The sequence below is a fragment of the Schistocerca gregaria genome, chromosome 2 (assembly GCF_023897955.1).
Source record: "Schistocerca gregaria isolate iqSchGreg1 chromosome 2, iqSchGreg1.2, whole genome shotgun sequence".
Classification (NCBI taxonomy): Eukaryota; Metazoa; Arthropoda; class Insecta; order Orthoptera; family Acrididae; genus Schistocerca; species Schistocerca gregaria.
In genome coordinates, this window is record NC_064921.1 from 581047201 (window position 1) to 581068696 (window position 21496).

Sequence of the window (21496 nt, forward strand, 5' to 3'; positions counted from 1 at the left end):
TTACCCATGTTGTCCTCAGAATTTCAAACATCTTGCACCAATTTACATGGTCGAACGCGCTTTCCAGGTCAACAAAGCCTGGGCATGTATTTCTATTTTTCTTCAGTCTTGCTTCTATCATCAACCGCAACGGTAAAACTGACTCTCTGATGGCTCTACCTTTCGTAAAGGAAAACTGATCTTCATTTAACAGATCCTCAGTTTTCTTTCCTCTTCTTCCGCATGTTGTTCTCGTCAGCAACTTGTATACATGATCTTTTAAGCTGATTGTGCAATAATTCTCACAGTTGTCAGCTCTTGCAATCTTCAGAATTGTGAGGTTGATGGTTTTCCAAATGTCTGATGGTATCTCGCCAGTCTCATATATTCTCCATACCGACGTGAATAGTTCTTTTGTGACTAGTTCCCTCAATGATTTTAGAAATTTCGATGGAATGTTATCTACCTATATAATTTGATCTGAAGTCTTCCAACGCTTTTTTTTAAATTTTGGTGCTAATACAGGATCCCCTGTCTCTTTCCTATCGACTACTGGTTCTTTTTTAATCACATCATCTGACACGTCCTCCTCTTCATAGAGGGCTTCAGTGTATCGCTTCCAACTATTCGCTCTCTCCTCTGCATTTACCAGTGGAATTCTCATTGCGCTCTTAATGTTACCATCTTTGCTTTTAATTTCACCGATGGTAGTTCGACTTTTCTAAATGCTGTGTCAGTCCTTCCCACAATAATTTGTTTTCGATTTCTTCCCTCTTTTTCGTGCAGCCATTTCGCCTTACAACCTGCAGCTGCCCTGCACTTCCTATTTATTTCATTCCTAAATGACTTGTATTTCTCTATACTTGAATTTCTTTGAACATTTTTGTACTTCCGTTTGTTGTCGATCAGCCGAAGTATTTCTTCCGTTACCAATGGTTTGTTTGCATTTACCTTACTTGTACCTATTTTCTCTTTCCAAGTTCTGCGTATGCCCGTTATAGAGATCTCCGTTCCTCTTTATCTCACCTGCCTACTGAACTATTCGTTATCGCAGTACTTATAGCCTCAGAGAACTTCAAGTGTATCTCTTCATTCTTTGATATTTCCGTATTCATTTCTGTGAGCACTGATTCTCTCTGACTACTCTCTCAGACTTCAACCTTATCTTTACCATTACTAAATTCCGATGTGAGTCTGTATCTGCTACAGCGCAATATTTGACTTCAGACTCTCTGCCCGACCATGATGTAATCTAACTGAAATGTTCTCGTATCTCCCTGCCTTTTCCAAGTGTAACAGCTTCTCTCGTGATTCTTGAAAAGAATATTCGCTATTACCAGCTCAAATTTATTGCAGAACTCAATTAGTTTTCCTCCTCTCTCAAATCTGCTACCAAGCCTATATTCTCGTGTAACCATTTCTTCTACTCCTTCCCCTACAACCGCATTCCAATCCTCTACGACTATTAGATTTTCCTCTCCCTTTACGTAATGGATTACCCAGTCAATATTCTCTTATACTTTTTCTATCTCTTCATCTTATGCTTGTGAAGTCGACATGTGCTCCTCAACTATTACTGTCGGTGTTGGTCTGCTGTCGATTCTGATGAGAACGATCGTATCTCTGAAAGGTTGACAGTAACTCATTCTCTGCCTTACCCTCCTATTCATAACGAATCCTACTCTTATTATACCATTTCCTGCTGCTGTTGTTGTTACTCTGTACTTATCTGATCAGACATCCTTTCTTCTTTCGATTTCATTTCACTCACCTTCACTATATCTAGATTGAGCCTTAGCATTTCCCTTTCAGATCTCTGGCTTCCCTACCGCGCTCAAATTTCCGACATTCCACGCACCGGTTCGTATGGCATTGCTGGCTGGTAATCCGACGGGGTGGGTTCAGACGACTATCACAAAGTGTGTTCTTCCTCTGCACACATTGGTTCCACCACGTGCAGATATGTGGCAGTTGTATCGTAAGAAAAGTTGTGGAGTGAAGGAGAACGTAATGAATACGTGTATAGGGTAGTGTTCTGTTTGTGTTCTGTGGTCACGATGATGATGATGTTGATGATGATGATGACGGTGATGGTGATGAGAGAAGGAAGGGTATGAAACCTGGTGATGGCACATAACCTATTCCTCTCGGAGAGCACCATGGAGGCTGCCGAGGTTAACATTCCCATCTGACGTACGAACCATCATCAACAGTGTCATGTGCCCTACTTGATGAGACACTGAAGAGAGGTTTAATATTTAACGCAGGACATTGGAGCTAAGACGTTATGCATTGACTTGTGAAGCACATAGATGATATATGTAGATGCAGATTAATGGCATTCTCCACTTATTGCCTGTAGCTACCTATTCGTCACGCCAATTTCTTAACCTACTTTTTACGCAACAGTGGATTTTTGAACGAATTGATGGTGCTGCCACGGGTAATCCTCTCTCCCATCTGGTAACAAACTTTTATATTGAAAACTTTGAGGAGAGGGCACCTGCTTCGGTAGAATTTAAACCAAAAGTCATCTGGCGATGTGTAGATGATACTTTCGTAATGTGGTCCCATGGTGACAACGAACTGTAGCGCTTTCTGCAGTACCTACATTCAGTCCACGAAAATATCAAATTTACGTGGGAAGTATAATATAATAAAATAATGGAATAGATGATAATAAAATGTTGAAATGTGTGGCTTTTTAAAATGTATTGAATTAATGAGATTAATTTTTCGGCATGAATGACAAGCACAATAAGCTGAGCTATGCCTGGAAATAAGTTCGTATTAGTTCATATTATTTTGCAGGGTGAAGTAGTTTATTTCTCCGCTGTAGATTTGTGCTTACCATTCTTTATAATGCTACGTTTGGTCGCCGTGTTCACCTTTGAAGTCTTGGCCGTGTTCCCATTAAGCTTATCGGATCTTCGTAATTTTCCAAAGTACACAGGTGGGCTTCACTTCTTGTAATTATTGTACTATTTGAAATAACAACTCACACGACCATTCTGTTAATAAAACAATACTGTATTTTTCTAAACGGTGCACATATGAACTACATACTCCTCACTTATCCATAGCGACCCCAAAATGGCGGTCTACAACTACTCGCTAAAAATGGCGTGCTTCTCTCTCGTTCACTAGCTGAGCGCGAATCCTTCCTTCCTCCTAATGGTACCAGAAAAATCCGTTGTTTTTTAACAACTGAAAGTCAAAAAAATACATGACTGATACATCATCATACTTTGCTTTCCACACTCATACAACCGTTCATTCTAAGACTTAAAACTATATAGTGTATTAGTGGTTCATGGTGTGGGTTCCTGTAGTCATGTCCTAGTTCATGAACCACGGGCAACGTATGAGTGGCTAAGTATGTGGTCCTGACAGTCGGGATACCAGTTACTTTGGAAGAAGGCTGGGCATCTCGGACATATTCTGAGTCGTGGTCACCTTTGTGCTCATACGGCAAAGACTACCAAATCCACCGGTTAGTCCCTCAACCGTTGGGGGTAAAACCCAATGGGACTCGGGGCAAGTAAGGCTAGCAACCTGCTTCCCTGGTACTTTAAATATGATGCTGGCAACAATCAGAGCAAAATGCCTCGGACCTTTGGTAGGTGACGGAGTCCCACCTCTAACTGACAAACCAGGGACTCCTAAGATACGACTTGGCAAACAAATGGTAATGAGATCGGGAGCTATTAATATCAATGAGAGCTACTCAGGGAAGAAGGTAGAGCTGGCAGAGGCTGCAAGTAAGATGGGGCTGGACGTTTTAGCTGTTAGTGACATTCGGGTAAGGGGTGTCAAAGAAGAGGAAGTGGGAGAATACAAGGTGTACCTGTCAGGAGTCAAAGCAGGAATAGCACAATGGGGTGTAGGGCTTTACATCAGGAAATAAATGGAACCCAGCGTAGTTGCAATAAGGTATGTAAACGAACGACTGATGTGGATAGATTTGACAGTGCCTAGCAAGAAAATTAGGATTGTGTCAGTATATTCGCATTGTGAAGGGACAGATCAAGATACGATCGATAGTTTTTATGAGGCACTCAGTGATGTAGTTGTTAGTGTAAAGGACAAGGACAGTGTTCTGCTCATGGGGGATTTTAATGCCAGGATTGGAAATCGAACAGAAGGGTATGAAAAGGTTATGGGTAAATTTGGAGAGGATATGGAGGCCAATAGGAACGAGAAGTAACTCTTGGATTTCTGTGCCAGTATGGGCTTAGTAATCACAAACTCCTTTTTTAAACATAAGAACATTCACCGGTATACTTGGGAAGGCAGGGGAACCAAATCTGTCATTGACTACATAATAACAGATCAGGAATTCAGGAAGGCTGTGAGGGACACACGTGTATTCAGGGGATTCTTTGATGACACTGATCATTATTTAATCTTCAGTGAAATTGGGATTGTGAGACCGAAAGTGCAGGAGGTGAGGTCCATGTGTAGGAGGATAAGAGTGGAGAAACTTAAGGATAAGGAAATCAGGCACAAGTACATGACAGCGATCTCAGGAAGGTACCAGTTAGTTGAATGTAGTCAATTAGAGTCTTTGGAAAAGGAATGGACAAGGTACAGGGACACAGTATTAGAAGTGGCTAAAGAATGTCTTGGAACAGTAGCGTGTAAAAGTAGGATGAAGCAAACAGCATGGTGGAATGACACAGTCAAGGAACCCTGTAAAAGGAAAAAGAAGGCGTATCTACATACTAGAACTCAGGTAGACAGAGAAAGTTACGTTGAAGAAAGAAACAAAGCCAAACAGATAATTGCAGCAGCCAAGAATAAATCTTGGGAAGACTTTGGAAACAGGTTGGAGACTATGGGTCAAGATGCTGGAAAACCATTCTGGAGTGTAATTAGCAGTCTTCGAAAGGGAGGTAAGAAGGAAATGACAAGTATTTTGGACAGGACAGGAAAACTGCTGGTGAATCCTGTGGATGCCTTGGGCAGATGGAGGGAATATTTTGAAGAGTTGCTCAATGTAGGTGAAAATACGATCAGTAATGTTTCAAATTTCTAGGTAGAATGGGATAGGAATGATGACGGAAATAGGGTCACATTTGAGGAAGTGGAGAAAATGGTCAATAGATTGTAGTGCAATAAAGCAGCTGGGGTGGATGAAATTAAGTCAGAACTCATCAAATACAGTGGAATGGCAGGTCTTAAATGGCTACACAGGATAATTGAAATGGCCTGGGAGTCGGGACAGGTTCCATCAGACTGGACAAAAGCAGTAATCACACCAATCTGTAAACATGGAAACAGAAAAGACTGTAACTACAGAGCTATTTCTTTTATCAGCGTTGTGGGTAAAATCTTCTCAGGTATTGTTGAAAGGAAAGTGCGAGTATTAGTTGAGGACCAATTGGATGAAAATCAATGTGGGTTGAGGCCTCTTAGAGGTTGTCAGGACCAGATCTTTAGCTTACGGCAAATAATGGAGAAGTGTTATGAGTGGAACAGGGAATTGTATCTATGCTTTATAGATCTAGAAAAGGCATATGACCGGGTTCCTAGGAGGAAGTTATTGTCTGTTCTACGAGATTATGGAATAGGAGGCAAACTTTTGCAAGCAATTAAAGGTCTTTACATGGATAGTCAGAGTCAGGCAGCAGTTAGAGTTGACGGTAAATTGGGTTCATGGTTCAGAGTAGTTTCAGGGGTAAGACAAGGCTGCAACCTGTCTCCACTATTGTTCATATTATATATGGATCATATGTTGAAAACAATAGACTGGCTGGGTGAGATTAAGATATGTGAACACAAAATATGCAGTCGTGCATTTGCGGATGACTTAGTTGTGATGGCAGATTCGATTGAAAGTTTGCAAAGAAATATTTCAGAGCTAGATCAGAAATGTAAGGACTATGGTATGAAGATTAGCATCTCCAAAACGAAAGTAATGTCAGTGGGAAAGAAATATAAACGGATTGAGTGCCAAACAGGAGGAACAAAGATAGAACAGGTGGACGGTTTCAAGTACTTACGATACATTTTCTCACAGGATGGCAACATAGTGAAAGAACTGGAAGCGAGATGTAGCATAGCCAATGCAGTGAGCGCTCAGCTACGATCTACTCTCTTCTGCAAGAAGGAAGTCAGTACAAAGACTACGTTATCTGTGCACCGATCAATCTTTCGACCAACTTTGTTTTATGGGAGCGAAAGCTGGGTGGATTCAGGTTACCTTATCAACAATGTTGAGGTTACGGATATGAAAGTAGCTAGGATGATTGCAGGTACTAGTAGATGGGAACAATGGCAGGAGGGTGTCCACAATGAGGAAATCAAAGAAAAACTGGGAATGAACTCTATAGATGTAGCAGTCAGGGCGAACAGGCTTAGATGGTGGGGTCATGTTACACGCATGCGAGAAGCAAGGTTACCCAAGAGACTCATGGGTTCAGCAGTAGAAGATAGGAGGAGTCGGGGCAGACCAAGGAGAAGGTACCTGGATTCGGTTAAGAATGATTTTGAAGTAATAGGTTTAACATCAGAAGAGGCACCAATGTCAGCATTGAATAGGGGAACATGGAGGAATTTTATAAGGGGGCTATGCTCCAGACTGAACGCTGAAAGGCATAATCCGTCTTAAATGATGATGATGATGATGATGATGATGAGTGTATTCTTTCTTACGTCGGCTTCGTGGCCCTTTCCTAGGTACCCTTGTAATATTAATCTTCATATTCATCGCCGTATACCCATATAATTATTCATTAAAAATATTCCACATAAATCGCCATTTACACTCCTGGAAATTGAATTAAGAACACCGTGAATTCATTGTCCCAGGAAGGGGAAACTTTATTGACACATTCCTGGGGTCACATACATCACATGATCACACTGACAGAATCACAGGCACATAGACACAGGCAACAGAGCATGCACAATGTCGGCACTAGTACAGTGTATATCCACCTTTCGCAGCAATGCAGGCTGCTATTCTCTCACGGAGACGACCGTAGAGATGCTGGATGTAGTCCTGTGGAACGGCTTGCCGTGCCATTTCCACCTGGCGCCTCAGTTGGACCAGCGTTCGTGCTGGACGTGCAGACCGCGTGAGACGACGCTTCATCCAGTCCCAAACATGCTCAATGGGGGACAGATCCGGAGATCTTGCTGGCCAGGGTAGTTGACTTACACCTTCTAGAGCACGTTGGGTGGCACGGGATACATGCGGACGTGCATTGTCCTGTTGGAACAGCAAGTTCCCTTGCCGGTCTAGGAATGGTAGAACGATGGGTTCGATGACGGTTTGGGTGTACCGTGCACTATTCAGTGTCCCCTCGACGGTCACCAGAGGTGTACGGCCAGTGTAGGAGATCGCTCCCCACACCATGATGCCGGGTGTTGGCCCTGTGTGCCTCGGTCGTATGCAGCCCTGATTGTGGCGCTCACCTGCACGGCGCCAAACACGCATACGACCATCATTGGCACCAAGGCAGAAGCGACTCTCATGGCTGAAGACGACACGTCTCCATTCGTCCCTCCATTCACGCCTGTCGCGACACCACTGGAGGCGGGCTGCACGATGTTGGGGCGTGAGCGGAAGACGGCCTAACGGTGTGCGGGACCGTAGCCCAGCTTCATGGAGACGGTTGCGAATGGTCCTCGCCGATACCCCAGGAGCAACAGTGTCCCTAATTTGCTGGGAAGTGGCGGTGCGGTCCCCTACGGCACTGCGTAAGATCCTACGGTCTTGGCGTGCATCCGTGCGTCGCTGCGGTCCGGTCCCAGGTCGACGGGCACGTGCACCTTCCGCCGACCACTGGTGACAACATCGATGTACTGTGGAGACCTCACGCCCCACGTGTTGAGCAATTCGGCGGTACGTCCACCCGGCCTCCCGCATGCCCACTATACGCCCTCGCTCAAAGTCCGTCAACTGCACATACGGTTCACGTCCACGCTGTCGCGGCATGCTACCAGTGTTAAAGACTGCGATGGAGCTCCGTATGCCACGGCAAACTGGCTGACACTGACGGCGGCGGTGCACAAATGCTGCGCAGCTAGCGCCATTCGACGGCCAACACCGCGGTTCCTGATGTGTCCGCTGTGCCGTGCGTGTGATCATTGCTTGTACAGCCCTCTCGCAATGTCCGGAGCAGGTATGGTGGGTCTGACACACCGGTGTCAATGTGTTCTTTTTTCCATTTCCAGGAGTGTGTACTCATGTACTACCTACAGAGTTCTCACACTAGAACCACTGCCCTATTTATTTATACCCGCAAATATAAATAAACTCATATTACTCTAATACACTTTCACTCTCTTCCTAGATTCACTCCATGCACGGTACGTCACCACAAACGTAGATTAACTAATTAATACCGTCAATCGAATCTAATAAAACCTATCACACTCTCTGTACTTCAAAATATTATACAGCAGTGAAATTTCATTTATTTCTCCACATAGCTTTTTTGAACATGCAATACTTAGCTCAGTTATTTTGTTTTAAGTTTATGTAATTACGTTTTGTGCGTATTGGTTGGTTTATGTATTTACTTAGCTTATCTCCCGCGTGTTGTTCAATCCACGTTCACAGCTTTATTTTGCTGCTTATACTATAAGGTGTCGTGTAATTAATAGCAAGTAACATCAGTGAGTCATTTCCTTTGTACATTCTCTTCTACTTTGAATACTTATACTTATTTCTTGCTAAGTACATTCAATAGCATATCTTAAGTTCAAAAATTTAGCGTATTCTACGCTCCTTATAGTTTAGTTGCGGTAAAGCGCTCATTTTCTTAAAACTACGTATGCTTAAACTAATGATACACTCTTAAACGTAGAGCTCCTTAGAGTATAGCCTATGACTTTGGAATAAATGTCTGTTAAGTCATGTGTGTGTGTTTGATTTACGTCACATTAATTAGCTGATAGGTACTCCATTCCCTATAGCTCCTATTTTGTCCAGTTGGTTACGCGTCGTGAATGCCGATTTGCTTAAATTCTAAAATGGTTTCCGTCGCTGTGAGCAGTGTATCTACGCTTCTAAACTTTTTGCCTACTTGGCCCCTACGATCAGCTGTTAGCCGCTTCGTATATAATTGTTGAAGTACGCTCTGCTTTAAGCGCGGCAGCACGGCTCAGTACACTTCATCGCTGATGCCTCTCGCTTAAAGCTCGCGCGCAGTGAATTAAATCAATATCAAAATACAAGGAAAATTTCTTTTCACTAGGCTGCATCTCACTCTCTGCATGTTAGATAGTAGAAGAAGATTGAACATTTCTTATTGGCTAAACAGGATAGTAGAAGAGGGAGAGGGCACCGGAAATATAAATATTGTACCCTCTAGCTGGAGAGGAACCGAGAGCCAGTCGGTTTACTTGTCAAAGAGCGACAAACCTCCTACCTTCTTGACAACTTCATACCAAGTGTGCGGTAAAATAATAATGAACAGTTCACTATAAGTTTATCTACCAACAAGAAAAGACACTGCAAAATCACACCACATATGCTAATGGGTATACTGGCCTGTAATTTTATAACTTTAGATTTACTTCCCATCGCCGTTACGATCTCACAGTTCTCTACAGGTAGTGTGGGAACATTTACTTCCCTCGCTATCTCTTTGAACAAGCTAGTAGACATTAGGTTTGTCGACGCGCCAGTATCCAAAACAACTAGTACATCTATGTGTCCCACCTTTACCTTTATTGTTGCTTGAATAATTTCACTTACCTTGCGTGTTGTTTCTTTCTCTTCGATAAACAAGTCTTCTTTCATTTCTGCGTCCTTATCATACCTTACAAATAGATTCTGGATATGCTGTATGTGTAGGTCAGTGTCTGCTTCCTCCTTCCCGTATCGGTTCGTTTTAGTGTTTAAGTCGCTCATATTAGTACTGTGGCACACTGGCAGTTCATTACCTTCTTCCTCTAGTCACGCTCGATTATTATTTCCTGGGGCCGGTAAAGGTATTGTTTCATTTTATGCCGTCACTTCTATTATGTTTACCGTATGTTCGCGTGCTCGCCAGTTCGTGTTCCTGTTGTTTCGTTTTGACTGTACGGGCTGCCTGTTATCTCTCGGATCCCTGTGTTGCATATTCCGTTCCTGGAAATTTGCATTTCCTTGTCGCCTATTGTCGAAGTTTTCCCTCGAATTTCTATTGTTCGGCCATTACCATACCTATGGGGCTGATATTTAGTTTCGTACCGTCGGTCACCCTGTGGCTGATGGGTAGACCGATTGTACGGATTTCCGTTGTGGCGCTGCGGTGCATACGGATGCCATTCATTCATACGCACACGACCGTTATAATTTCCAAAGCAATTGCCGTTACCGTTTGGGTTGTGCCCATTACCGTTACGATAACGAGGCGTGGCTTGCCCATCCTCATGAATCAGATCTATTGAGTCGAGCACTGAAAGAAAATACTCGAGATCATATTCGGGAACAGTTATTAATTTTTCCCTAACATTTGCAGGTACTTTGTTCTTTAAAATTCTCAGTACATCGACATGAGATATCGGATTATTCCAGTAACGGGTCTTGTTTAGGTATTTTTCAAAATAGCTTCTTAGCCCCCAGAATTTTGAATGATATGCTACTGGATTAAATACCTCTAGTCATAACCTCTCCTGGATAGCTGTTGACCAGTATTTATCTAAAAATGCATTCTCAAACTGATCATATGTATCGCAAAGTTCTGACATCTCCGTAATCCACAAAAGGGCACCACCCTCGGTGTGTCCAACTACATACACTCCTGGAAATGGAAAAAAGAACACATTGACACCGGTGTGTCAAACCCACCATACTTGCTCCGGACACTGCGAGAGGGCTGTGCAAGCAATGATCACACGCACGGCACAGCGGACACACCAGGAACCGCGGTGTTGGCCGTCGAATGGCGCTAGCTGCGCAGCATTTGTGCACCGCCGCCGTCAGTGTCAACCAGTTTGCCGTGGCATACGTAGCTCCATCGCAGTCTTTAACACTGGTAGCATGCCGCGACAGCGTGGACGTGAACCGTATGTGCAGTTGACGGACTTTGAGCGAGGGCGTATAGTGGACATGCGGGAGGCCGGGTGGACGTACCGCCGAATTGCTCAACACGTAGGGCGTGAGGTCTCCACAGTACATCGATGTTGTCGCCAGTGGTCGGCGGAAGGTGCACGTGCCCGTCGACCTGGGACCGGACCGCAGCGACGTACGGATGCACGCCAAGACCGTAGGATCCTACGCAGTGCCGTAGGGGACCGCACCGTCACTTCCCAGCAAATTAGGGACACTGTTGCTCCTGGGGTATCGGCGAGGACCATTCGCAACCGTCTCCATGAAGCTGGGCTACGGTCCCGCACACTGTTAGGCCGTCTTCCGCTCACGCCCCAACATCATGCAGCCCGCCTCCAGTGGTGTCGCGACAGGCGTGAATGGAGGTACGAATGGTGACGTGTCGTCTTCAGCTATGAGAGTCGCTTCTGCCTTGGTGCCAATGATGGTCGTATGCGTGTTTGGCACCGTGCAGGTGAGCGCCACAAACAGGACTGCATACGACCGAGGCACACAGGGCCAACACCCGGCATCATGGTGTGGGGAGCGATCTCCTACACTGGCCGTACACCTCTGGTGATCGTCGAGGGGACACTGAATAGTGCACGGTACATCCAAACCGTCATCGAACCCATCGTTCTACCATTCCTAGACCGGCAAGGGAACTTGCTGTTCCAACAGGACCATGCACGTCCGCATGTATCCCGTGCCACCCAACGTGCTCTAGAAGATGTAAGTCAACTACCCTGGCCAGCAAGAGCTCCGGATCTGTCCCCCATTGAGCATGTTTGGGACTGGATGAAGCGTCGTCTCACGCGGTCTGCACGTCCAGCACGAACGCTGGTCCAACTGAGGCGCCAGGTGGAAATGGCATGGCAAGCCGTTCCACAGGACTACATCCAGCATCTCTACGATTGTCTCCATTGGAGAATAGCAGCCTGCATTGCTGCAAAAGGTGGATATACACTGTACTAGTGCCGACATTGTGCATGCTCTGTTGCCTGTGTCTATGTGCCTGTGGTTCTATCAGTGTGATCATGTGATGTATGTGACCCCAGGAATGTGTCAATAAAGTTTCCCCTTCCTGGGACAATGAATTCACGGTGTTCTTATTTCAATTTCCAGGAGTGTATTTAATCTTTTGAGCTTCTGTCCAAGTCCTGGGCAGTACATTTCTAAAGGCTCGGACAAACACTATCTGGTGCGTTCGCTTTTTCTCATTTGAGAATACGGGAAACTGTCAATGTTTTATTAACCTCGCATCCATTAACAGCGCTGTCCAGCACAGCGAAACAGCATTTCCTTGCGGTGATGGTATATTACTTTCAGCAAAGATTTGCCCGCTGCTCGCGTCGCGCATCGACATGCGGTCGCACGGCATAGGTTGGGCATTGTTGTCCGCGCCACTGATTTCTCTCACCGGCGTATGGCTGTTTATAGCTCCATTTACCGCCCCCGGCGATGATATTACCGTAGTTTGTTTAACTATTTCGTGTCTTAACCGTTGTTCTAACTGTCTGATATCAAGTCCTACGCGTTTTAAGATTTCTTCTTCCTTGTCCCCCCCCCCCCCCCCCCCATTACTTCCTTTACCGCTTCCACATAGGTACGCTGTTCACGTACGCATTTTTCTGCGAACGTCATATTATCGTCCTTTTCATTGTTCTTTACTGATTCATAAAGCTGCACAATGTCAGAGTTGATCCTCTTGTGTTCTAACTTGAGTAATCCTACCTCCAATGTGATTTTTTTTCTACATTTTCTGGCAGGTCGTCACAGCAAGAATGTAGTTTCGCTACTTCTGATTGTACATTGTCTAAGTTGACCTGCGTATTCTTTTGCATTGCCTGTAAATTCTCTTGGGATTCTCTAATTCCATATAGCGCTTGTCGATACGTGTGTGTTACTGTTTCAAATTTTTCGCCCATTATGCCTTTTAATTTCTCACCCATATCGTGAACCGAAATTTATACTTGTTCATTAATTTTCCTATCCACCTCCGTGGAGATTTGTGAAATCTGCTGTGTGAACTTCGTCTGAAATGTGTGTCATGTTTGTATTAACCTTCCCGATCTCGGACTTTACTGTGGTCATGTCTGCTTGTTTCGTTTGTAAACTTGACATTTTAGTCTCTAAACCCGATATTTTTGAATTTATGTCTGCTTCCATTGCATTCGCGCTTGTTTGTATGGTTTCTGTTAAGGCTCGAAATAATGCTTGCATATCTTCCCTATTCACTTCCGGCCTACGCCTGTCAGCATCTGCGTCCGTACTACGCGTACTGCTCTCATTTAAAATATTCTCTTGCCTCGAGGTGCCATTAGTTAGTCTACTGTAATTAACGTATTGCTTGTAATTAGATGTTCTGTATTCACGGGCGTCGAATGCTACAATGGAATGTCGCGCCCAGCATCCAAATAATCACCGCTAAACGGTTCCAAACCACTCATTGTTGCATTTTGCAAATGTATGTCCACTACATTGGCATTCTGATTTTGGAATGACATTTCCTTATTGTTTTGACCCTCCATTATAGAAATCTTTATACCACTGCAGTTATCAAAATAAAAATTTTCTTTTTTAAGTTTTTACTTCCGTGCTACTTCTCACGCGAAAAAATGCATATACAGTTGTATGTAATTGTAGTCTCAACTGTTCTTCAATCAATATATTTTCCGTACTAATAATGAAATGTCATTATCTCTACTTGACTACAATAGCGTTAATCTCTGAAGCTTTAGGTTCTGGATTTTAGGGAATAGGTGGATGGATCTTCTAATAGGTCTACAGGCAACGCAGTCTCTATATGCAGTGCGCGGTCCTACCTGATTGTTGTCTTGTAAATGGTACTTCCTCTATTGAGCTTTGTTGTGTGCTCTTGGCATTGTCGCCTTCTTCCCTCTACTGTATTTATTATTTCCTTTCGATAGTATTTCTTCAATATCACAACACCGTCTCCGTCACGTCATCAGCGTACATAAAGAAATTGTTAACATACATGTATATTCATTTTCCTAACAATACTTGTACTCACATTTTTGCCCATACGTATCGTTCCTGTCACCTGTCGCCACTTTATAATATAACAAAATAATGGAATAGTTAATAATAAAATGTTGAAATGCGTGGCTTTTTAAAATGTATTGAATTAATGAGATTAATATTTCGGCATGAGTGACAAGCACAATAAGCTGAGCTATGCCTGGAAATAAGTTCGTATTAGTTCATATTATTTTGCAGGGCGAAGTATTTCTTTCTCCGCTGTAGATTTGTGCTTACCATTCTTTATAATGCTACGTTTGGTCACCGTGTTCACCTTTGAAGTCTTGGCCGTGTTCCCATTAAGCTTATCGGATCTTCGTAATTTTCCAAAGTACACAGGTGGGCTTCACTTCTTGTAATTATTGTACTATTTGAAATAACAACTCACACGACCTTTCTGTTAATAAAACAACACTGTATTTTTCTAAACGGTGCACATATGAACTACATACTCCTCACTTATTCATAGCGACCCCAAAATGGCGGTCTACAATTACTCGCTAAAAATGGCGTGCTTCTCACTCGTTCACTAGCGGAGCGCGAATTCTTCCTTCCTCCTACTGGTTCCAGAAAAAATCCTCTGTTTTTTAACAACTGAAAGTCAAAAAATACATGACTGTGGGCATAGGCTCTATGATGGCCTACCGCTTCATCTTCTCACTTTGCCTTTAAAGAAGACGAAAACATAAATGTAATGCAGAAGGGAAGAAGGGCCGTTGTTGGCCGTTTCAGAGTGTCTTGGTCAGTCGGAAAGTGGTGGATCATAAGGGCATTACCTTTACCACTGGTCCACCACAAACAGATCTGTATTTGTATGCATGTGTCTGCCACGCATCTCAACCTATATGCGTCCTTCGAACGTTTGTGCACCGGCACATGTTGTGTCTGATGGTGACAGCCTTAAAAAGGAGCTGGAACAATTACAATCTGTGTTCAAAGATAATGGATAGTCTCCACATCAGACCAGCACAGTTTTGCGGAGGAAGAAGCGTGACCAGCCTCAAGATCAAGAGGAGAAGGAGCTGTTCAAGTCCAGGGTGATCCCTCCATATGCCGGCCATATTTCGCCGAAATTAGGCAGAATCTGAAGGAAATGTCATGTCAAAATAATTGGTTCGGTAAAGGACGGTTTGAGACAATGGAAGGGTGGAATCCACAGCATACCTTACCAGAGTGGCAAAGACTACATTGGTCGGACGACCCGCGTTGTGCGTCAAGCATGCGTTGAATATGATCGCTACACTCGCCTTTCGCAGTTCAGTAAGTTAGCTTTGTAACTCCACAGAACATTAAATGGAATATTCTGTCACGAATGTCTTGGTCTCGAACAGGTCATTCTAGGATTCAATTAGTAAGGAATCGGTGGAAATACGAACAGCGGAAGATCTTATTAATCGTTACGGAGGCTTTCAGTTGCATAAGTTGTAGGACCTGGCGATTTCTTCAATACATACAGACAGGAAACATTTTATGACTAGTGACACGTCTAGGCTGGCCGCGGTGGTCTTGCGGTTCTAGGCGCTGCAGTTCGGAATCGCGGGACTGCTATGGTCGCTGGTTCGAATCCTGCCTCGGGCATGGATGTGTGTGATGTCCTTAGGTTAGTTAGGTTTAAGTAGTTCTAAGTTCTAGGGGACTAATGACCATATATGTTAAGTCCCATAGTGTTCAGAGCTATTTTTGAACTGATGACGTCAGAAGTTAAGTCCCATAGTGCTCATAGCCATTTGAACCAACCTTCTGACGGGGCAAGTTACACTCCTGGAAATGGAAAAAAGAACACATTGACACCGGTGTGTCAGACCCACCATACTTGCTCCGGACACTGCGAGAGGGCTGTACAAGCAATGATCACACGCACGGCACAGCGGACACACCAGGAACCGCGGTGTTGGCCGTCGAATGGCGCTAGCTGCGCAGCATTTGTGCACCGCCGCCGTCAGTGTCAACCAGTTTGCCGTGGCATACGGAGCTCCATCGCAGTCTTTAACACTGGTAGCATGCCGCGACAGCGTGGACGTGAACCGTATGTGCAGTTGACGGACTTTGAGCGAGGGCGTATAGTGGGCATGCGGGAGGCCGGGTGGACGTACCGCCGAATTGCTCAACACGTGGGGCGTGAGGTCTCCACAGTACATCGATGTTGTCACCAGTGGTCGGCGGAAGGTGCACGTGCCCGTCGACCTGGGACCGGACCGCAGCGACGTACGGATGCACGCCAAGACCGTAGGATCCTACGCAGTGCCGTAGGGGACCGCACCGCCACTTCCCAGCAAATTAGGGACACTGTTGCTCCTGGGGTATCGGCGAGGACCATTCGCAACCGTCTCCATGAAGCTGCGCTACGGTCCTGCACACCGATAGCCCGTCTTCAGCTCACGCCCCAACATCGTGCAGCCCGCCTCCAGTGGTGTCGCGACAGGCGTGAATGGAGGGACGAATGGAGACGTGTCGTCTTCAGCGATGAGAGTCGCTTCTGCCTTGGTGCCAATGATGGTCGTATGCGTGTTTGGCGCCGTGCAGGTGAGCGCCACAAACAGGACTGCATACGACCGAGGCACACAGGGCCAACACCCGGCATCATGGTGTGGGGAGAGATCTCCTACACTGGCCGTACACCTCTGGTGATCGCCGAGGGGACACTGAATAGTGCACGGTACATCCAAACCGTCATCGAACCCATCGTTCTACCATTCCTAGACCGGCAAGGGAACTTGCTGTTCCAACAGGACCATGCACGTCCGCATGTATCCCGTGCCACCCAACGTGCTCTAGAAGGTGTAAGTCAACTACCCTGGCCAGCAAGATCTCCGGATCTGTCCCCCATTGAGCATGTTTGGGACTGGATGAAGCGTCGTCTCACGCGGTCTGCACGTCCAGCACGAACGCTGGTCCAACTGAGGCGCCAGGTGGAAATGGCATGGCAAGCCGTTCCACAGGACTACATCCAGCATCTCTATGATCGTCTCCATGGGAGAATAGCAGCCTGCATTGCTGCGAAAGGTGGATATACACTGTACTAGTGCCGACATTGTGCATGCTCTGTTGCCTGTGTCTATGTGCCTGTGGTTCTGTCAGTGTGATCATGTGATGTATGTGACCCCAGGAATGTGTCAATAAAGTTTCCCCTTCCTGGGACAATGAATTCACGGTGTTCTTATTTCAATTTCCAGGAGTGTATACTGGAAGATTCCATTGCCGTCCGAGAAGTTAACAAGCATGAAGGGATGCCGATGGTCCACGATAATGTTTACGCTGTTCAAAGTTGCCAGGGCGCCTTCTGTTACACCATGGAAGATTAAGCGAATATCCTCATTGCCCTCACCGGCTTGTGTCGTGGTGCGGTGCATGTTTCGATCGCCCTTCCAGCTGGATGACGACGCAGCAGGACACAATCACGTACATGGTTGCAATCAAAAAGTGATGCAGGCGAGGCTTTTCCATTGATCCACCGTCGTGCCCGCCGCTATCGTAAATGACGATATCGTTGGGCCAGCTTGGGAACATGGAGGAGTAGTTTGCTGCGCAAACCCGTGATCAACGGTACACGCTGAAGCTGTGCTCCGAAACACTTGTGTCTGCACCAACACTGCACTCTTTCGTCAAACCCGCCACAGATCTCCTCGTATGCCGCTTCACAGAGCGGGAAAATCCCCGACCTCCACGGTCTTTAATGAGGTGTGGACGTGCATCACCTTGTTTTCGTTTTACCGTCCTTCAGTTCTTTCCGTAAGATGTTCAACAGCCCATGATCTTCGCCGTTGCCAGTCACCATGGGCCCGTATTGTCGCTAGATACGTACCCCATTCGTCTCTGTCTCACATACATGCATTTCTCACCTCTACACATGCCCGCAAATATTCCGTAATGACCGGTATTGCACCTCAGCCACTTGGAAAAACAAAACCTCAGCCACTTGGAAACAAAAACTGTGCTTCTTTTTATAAGGTTGTATGTATTCATGTAGTGTGTTAGTCTATCCGTCATGATTGATTCAATATTTTTGTGAACGCTCACAGCAGTGAAGCTGACGTGTTGTTCCCTGTACACTCCGGATTACCTTTCTTTAATAAGGACAGATCACGTGCGTGCTTTAGCTACTTCGTTGTGGCGAAGCAGCTTGATTGTGTTTGCAGTGTAATTGAGGGGCTGAGGGTACGTGTGGTAAAAGTGCTTGCTGAAGCAAATTCAGTTATTGATAGCCAAAATTAAAGGCTATTTATAAATTACGTCCACTAGTATCGAAACATCAGATTTTTCCTCATGGTCAGTTAGTTGAAAAATGGTTCAGATGGCTCTGAGCACTATGGGACTTAACTTCTGAGGTCATCAGTCCCCTAGAAGTTAGAACTACTTAAAACCTAACTAACCTAAGGATATCACACACATCCATGCCAGAGGCAGGATTCGAACCTGCGACCGTTTCGGTCGCGCGGTTCTAGACTGAAGCGCCTAGAACCGCTCGGCCACTTCGGCCGGATCTGGATCTGTCTCCGCCTCTAGTGCGACCACACTTTCTTGTGGCAACGTGGATGCGTCTTATAAAATATTCTAATTTTCAGCCCCTTACTATTCTGTGCCATAACACATCCCTCCTCTTTAAGAAAATTAGCCCCGAATTTTATCTGTTTCACTTATTGCTACTTAGCTGATACCTGCCTTATACAGTCCTGGCCATTAAAATTGCTACACCAAGAAGAAATGCAGATGACAAACGGGTATTCATTCGAGAAATATATTATACTAGAACTGACATGTGATTACATTTTCACGCAATTTGGGTGCATAGATCCTGAGAAATCAGTACCCGGAACAACCACCTCTGGCCGTAATAACGGCATTGATACGCCTGGGCATTGCGTCAAACAGAGCATTGTTCAAATGGCTCTGAGCACTATGGGACTTAAAATCTATGGTCATCAGTCCCCAGAACTTAGAACTACTTAAACCTATCTAACCTAAGGACATCACTCAAACATAATTTGCATTAATAATATGTTATTTACTTCGTAAAGATGGGGTATGTTTCCAGAATGATGTCTCATTCTAGTTTAAAACTGTTTCCTGTGTTGCTTCACAACCAGAGTCCTGGACCTTAGTTAACTTCATTAATATATTTTGTATTATTCCTCTGGCTAACTACTTTATTTACATTTTCTTCTTCTAGTACTTATTTTTGGTACATATCCACTCTACATGTATCTGATGACTGGTTGCCTCATTTGAATGAGATATCATACGCTTTTCACAAAATTAAGTTGCACAAATTAATACTAGAACCAATATTATGCTTGTCCTTAGTAAACTGTCGTTAATTGTGCTTTGTCTACATTTATCGTGATATTGTTTCACGGGATTGCAATATTTGACTGAAATTTGTCCTTTTTCTGAAGTTATTAATTCGTCTATTGATTTTCGCAGAGCTGAATGTAAGGTATCGTTAACAAAAGTTAGGTTTTGATTAGATAAGATATGTGGTGGTTCTTCCGGTCAATACAACACTGATCAGCAGACATTAATCATTGTTGTGCCCATGATGGTAGGTGGAAGGTGAAATTGCCTTCCTGCTATCTCACACGTAGTTCTATTAATTAACAATCTATTGTCTTGTAATTCTAGTTTCACTATCTCAGTTAGTTTCTCGTTTCTATAGAAAGTGATTATGGCGTTTCTGGTGAAAATATGGATTACAACCAGTGATCCCCATTTTATGAAGTTTTGTCCGAGGCGCTAAGACTATTTTCTCTCACTGTCCTGCTTCCATTTTCCCCAAAAGCTACTGTATTTCACATGATTGGTTGTTCGCCTGTATCACTCTTGTTAGAAAAATAATAACACTTTCTCCTATACAATCTTTGAAATCTGCTACAGACACGGCGACATGAGCATCTCCCCATCTAGAAACTAACAATACTTCAGGTGTTTGTATATTTTCTAGATCACTTATTTAAGACATTACTGGTGTTATGCGCATATTGTTCTAATTCTGTTGTTAAGTTTCGCATTGCTTTAGTAAAATGAGTATTCCTTGCTTCATGTTCCGTATACGTGTTGTGTGATAATCTTCTTTTGCTTTTGTACCTTCTGCTAGCTCTTGTTTATTTTCAGTCGAACTCTTTAAATTCTTGGGATCCTCGTTATCCGCTGTTGCGAACACAGTTTTTAACAGTTTCCCTCCTGCATCTAACCAACCACGTTTTTACGTGTTAAAGTTTGTATTACAATTTCTGTTATCTGCTGCAGCTGAGTCCTCAGTTTCTTGTATGACAGTTTTAACTCCTGATAATCGTTCTGTTTACCTTACAAAAAAGCCTCCTGCCTCTACTTCCTTTTGTAAAGCTGTAAACCTATCTTGCAGTCTTCATACACCTTTCCTTACTTGCCAAATGCTAAATGTAAACGCGTCTGTCCGTCTGTGACTCTTAGAAGAACATCTGATTGCCTCTAAAATAAAATTCCGTCGTATAGCGGCTGATTCCGCATCACATCACCTCTGCAACTAGCACTATGCTCAGAGTAAGTTTCCTGGTCAGCATCTCGGCACGACACCAGAGACACAGGGAAGAACCATAAATCGTCTCCATCTTTTATACAAAGAAATAGACACAGAACATGACAAGTAAAGAAAATTATGATTAACCTATGTAATAACCAAATACAGTATGTGCATTTTATCCCAAAACGTACGCTATTTACTTCTAGATCCAAGTGCGTAACATATGTTTCTCTGATGTATCTGTTTCCTTTGTATTTCTGCTTTTTCCGCAAGGGTTGAAGGAATCTGTGGCACTGCCTCAATCTCAGCTTTAAACGGCCTGACTCTCAGAATGAGTATATCCACTCTGCAGCGGAGTGTGCGCTGATATGAAACTTCCTGGCAGATTAAAGCTGTGTGCCGGAGCGAGACTCGTGCTCGGGACCTTTGCCTTTTGCGGGTAAGTGCTGTGAGGAACTGGCGTGAGTCGTGCTTGGGTAGCTCAGTGGTAGAGCACTTGCCCGCGAAAGGCAAAGGTCCCGAGTTCGAGTCTCGGCCCGGCACACAGTATTAATCTGCCAGGAAGTTTCGGTCTGACTCTCCTTACAGGTACTATAGAAGTTCTAGTTGGCAACTGGGATTTGACCTCGACTGGCGAAGTCATTTCGATAACTTGTTAAGGCCTATGGTATTTCGTTAAAAAATTTTCGTTTTGCCCTTTGGGGTGTACGGATTAGTAGTAATACCCAGTGTCCTATCCTGTATTGTGCAGTTTGCTCTCCCGTTGCCTAATACCTTCTTGCTTCTTAAAGATTTAGTATTGGCACACTTTACTCTTTGCCAAATTTCTTTCAACTTATTTCCAAAATTCTTCTTTGATTCGCCGTGTGGACCCAGTTTAAGTTGAACTATATCAAGAAGATGATGGCATTTTTCGCCCCAACACCACCCCATACGGCGAGAGGCCAGTT

The 21496-nt window shown here is 44.4% G+C and overlaps 1 non-coding gene across 1 annotated transcript; it reads left to right on the plus strand.

The window, feature by feature from the left end:
• The first annotated feature begins 21015 nt into the window (after positions 1-21015).
• Trnas-cga (transfer RNA serine (anticodon CGA)) lies at positions 21016-21089 on the plus strand. The gene has a single exon. It is a non-coding gene; the product is annotated as a tRNA-Ser (tRNA).
• Positions 21090-21496: the final 407 nt, after the last annotated feature.